Below are 4,238 nucleotides of genomic sequence, written 5' to 3' on the forward strand. Positions count from 1 at the left end.
CACTTATGGATTACGCTAGGCCAGGTGTGGCCGGTGTGACCAATAGTATCGTTAGACCCAGAATCACCGCAAACCAATTTGAAATTAAGCCTGCGTTGCTTAATATGTTGCAAAATAATGTAACATTTTATGGGTTAACTAACGAAAATCCTAACACCCATTTAACAAATTTCCTTGAAATTTGTGACACTTTTAAAATCCCAGATATGACTGCAGAAGCAATCAAACTTCGCCTTTTTCCTTTCACTTTGAAGGATAGGGCTAAAGAATGGTTAACTTCTATGCCAGCCGCAACTTTTGCCACTTGGGAACAATTAGCCCAAGCGTTTTTATCAAAATTTTTTCCTTTAGCAAAAACCGCAAGAGTCATTAAAGAGTTAACATCTTTTTCTCAAAATGATAATGAAACTCTTTATGAGGCTTGGGAACGTTTTAAAGAACTTCAACGTTTATGCCCACACCACCAATTGCCCGCTGAACTTTTAATGCAAACATTTTATAATGGACTAAATCCTACAACTAGAGGTTCATTGGACGCCATGTCTGGAGGGTTATTCATGAAGAAAACATCTGCCCAAGCAAGAGAACTTTTGGAGGAAATGGCAATCAACAGCTGTATGTGGCCCGCGGAACGTGGACACGTACCAATAGTGAAACCATCATCCTCAGCAACGTCATCAGTTAAAGGTATAGTGAATCTTGATCCAGTAGCGATGTTGCAAGCCCAATTTTCTCCTTTATCGCACAAAATTGATAGGTTTATGGCACCGTGTGATCCTAATGGTAACCCAATCCAAACGGATGTGGACTACGAAGGTATGAGTGAAATTGAACCGGTAAATTTTGTCCAAGGGCAAAACCAAAACAATAACCCTTATTCCAATACATATAAACCTGGATGGAGAAATCATCCTAACTTTAACTAGAGAGATAATAATAATAATACTAATGCTAATCAAAATCGTACTGCTAATTATCAAAATCAATCAAGAGATACGATTAGCACTTTATCTTCTAAAATCGACAAATTTATTGATGCTATGAGCGGAAAAATAAGTAATCACGACGACGGTTTTAAACGGATCGAGAATAAATTCGATCAGCTTATTAAAAACCAATCATCTAGCATCCATAATTTGGAGGTTCAAATTGGACAACTCGCTAAATCAATTCCATCCCGCAAAGAGGGAAGTCTTCCAAGCCATACGGAAGAAAATCCGAAAGAGCATGTTAAGGCTATCACTCTTCGTTCAGGGAAAAATTACTTAGGCCCGGAAATGCCCGGAAATTCGACTTTACCTGGAACTGATTTACCGAAACCCAAAGAAGATACATTAAATAAAAAAGATGCACCAATTGACTCTAGTACAAAAACTTTTGTACCCAAACCACCTTTTCCACACAAAGTCCGCAATAAGGACTATGATAAACAACTTTTAACATTTTTAGACAAACTTAAAAATTTGCATATTAATTTGACGTTTATGGATGCGATTACGCAAATTCCCAATTATGGTAAATTCCTCAAAGATTTAATTTCAAAGAAAATCAGTTGGGAAGGAATTTCATCCATTTCACTAACTGAAGATTGCAGTTCGATTGTGTCAAGCAATTTGCCCACTAAACTCAAAGATCCCGGATGTTTTACCAGTCCGTGTAAATTGGGAGATATTGAATTTCCCAGTTGTCTCTGTGATTTAGGAGCAAACATTAACTTGATGTCATTATCTATTTTTAATAAGTTAGGCTTAGAAGAAGATATCAAACGTACCAATATGGTTTTGCAATTAGCGGATCAAACCACTAAAAGACCATACGGTATAATCGAGGATGTTTTAGTTAAAGTTGCCAAATTTATTTTTCCTACCGATTTCGTTATTTTAGATTTTGCTTATGACATTAATTGTCCGCTAATCTTTGGTAGACCGTTCATGAACACGGGACGTGCTCTAGTTGATGTGTCGGAAGGGAAAGTAGTTTTAAGAATAGGAGATGATAAGATTGAGTTTGATATGAATCAAGCGATGAAATATCCTATGGAGGATTTCGCTTATATGAAACTTGATTTAATTGAAGAATGTGTAAATGACATTGTTCAAAAAGAAGAAATAATAGAACCTATAATGAGTGAGGAACTAGAAGATAAGGACCCAGAACCTTTGATTCGAGAAGATGGACCAGTTCCACCTTCAATTATAGTTCCACCTAAATTAGAACTTAAAGAATTACCAAGTCATTTGAGGTACGCTTTCTTAGGCGAAGGCGATTCTCTACCTATAATTATCTCTAACAAATTAACACAAGTTCAAGAAGAGAAATTGAAAGAAGTTGTTAGAAATAGGATAGGAAGTATGGGTTGGCAAATTTCAGACTTAAAAGGTATTAATCCGAGCATCGTAATGCACAGAATTCACTTAGAAGAAGATAAGCCACCTAAAGCAGATAGGCAAAGACGCCTAAATCCTAATATGAAGGAAGTAGTCAAAAATGAGATTACTAAACTTCTAGACAATGGAATCATTTATCCTATTTCGGATAGTGAATGGGTTAGTCCAATCCATTGCGTACCTAAAAAGGGAGGCATAACAGTTGTAAGGAATGAAGAAGGTGAATTAATACCTACACGAACCACCACTGGTTGGAGAGTTTGTATAGATTATAGAAATCTAAATAAAGCAACTAGGAAAGATCATTTTCCTCTTCCTTTCATTGATCAAATGATCGAAAGGATAGCTGGTCACGCTTTCTACTGTTTTCTAGATGGTTACTCCGGATTCTTTCAAATATACATTTACCCGGATGACCAAGATAAAACAACCTTCACATGTCCTTACGGAACATTTGCATATAGGAGAATGCCCTTTGGTCTATGTAACGCACCTGCAACATTTCAACGTTGTATGACTGCAATTTTTAATGATTTCATTGAAGATATCATGGAAGTTTTTATGGACGATTTTTCAGTTTATGGAGATTCTTTTGATTCGAGCCTAAAAAACTTGGATAGAGTTTTGTCTAGGTGTGAAGAAACAAATTTGGTATTAAACTGGGAAAAATGTCATTTCATGGTTGACGAAGGAATTGTTTTAGGTCACAAAATATCTGAAAAAGGATTAGAAGTGGATAGAGCAAAAACTTCAGTAATAGAAAAATTACCCCCTCCATCTACTGTTAAGGGAGTAAGATCATTTTTAGGACATGCCGGTTTTTACAGAAGATTTATTAAGAATTTTTTTGTAATTTCCAAACCACTCACTAATCTACTCATGAAAGATTCCACCTTTGATTTTAATGAAGATTGTGTTAAAGCTTTCGATACATTAAAAACAACTTTAGTCAGTGCACCTATTATTGCTAAACCCGATTGGGATTTACCATTTGAAATTATGTGTGATGCAAGTGATTTAGCTGTCGGATGTGTTTTAGGTCAAAGGAAGGATAAGAAACTTCATGTCATTTATTATGCAAGTCATACACTGTCCGGTGCATAATTAAACTACACCACAACTGAGAAAGAAATGTTAGTTGTAGTTTTTGCATGTGATAAGTTTAGGTCATACTTGTTAGGTTCGAAAGTTATTATTTATACTGATCATGCAACATTAAGATATTTATTTGCTAAAAAGGATGCAAAACCGCGTCTAATTAGATGGGTTTTATTGTTACAAGAATTTGATATAGAAATAAAAGACAAAAAGGGAGTAGAAAACCTTATCGCCGATCATCTATCGAGACTTGAAGATGAGAACGGTCCTATAGGTGAAACTAACGGTATACGAGATGATTTCCCTGATGAACATCTCTATCAAATAAAAAGTGTCATGTCGCCATGGTATGCGGATATTGCAAATTATCTTGCAGCCAATATTGTTCCCGAAGGATTAAATTTCCAACAAAAGAAGAAATTTTTCTTCGACATTGAACAGTATTTTTGGGAAGATCCTTTTTTGTTCAAATTTTGTGGTGACGGGATAATTAGGAGATGCGTTGGTGAAAATGAATATGAATCCATAATGTCGGAATGCCATTCTAGCTCTTATGGAGGACATAATGGAGCTAAGAAGACAACAGCTAGAATATTTGAATGTGGTTTCTTTTGGCCTACGATGTTTAAAGACGCCTGTTCATTTATTACTCGATGTGATAAGTGCCAAAGAACAGGAAATCTAGGAAGGAAAGATGAGATGCCCCTCACAACCATATTAGAAGTTGAAGTCTTCGATATGTGGGGAATAGAT

General features: G+C 35.8%; 1 non-coding gene across 1 annotated transcript; it reads right to left on the bottom strand.

The window, feature by feature from the left end:
- Positions 1–362: 362 nt before the first annotated feature.
- Positions 363–469, bottom strand: LOC136225051 (small nucleolar RNA R71). The gene has a single exon (XR_010686789.1). It is a non-coding gene; the product is annotated as a small nucleolar RNA R71 (small nucleolar RNA).
- Positions 470–4,238: the final 3,769 nt, after the last annotated feature.

This window comes from Euphorbia lathyris, chromosome 3 (assembly GCF_963576675.1).
Source record: "Euphorbia lathyris chromosome 3, ddEupLath1.1, whole genome shotgun sequence".
NCBI lineage: Eukaryota > Viridiplantae > Streptophyta > Magnoliopsida > Malpighiales > Euphorbiaceae > Euphorbia > Euphorbia lathyris.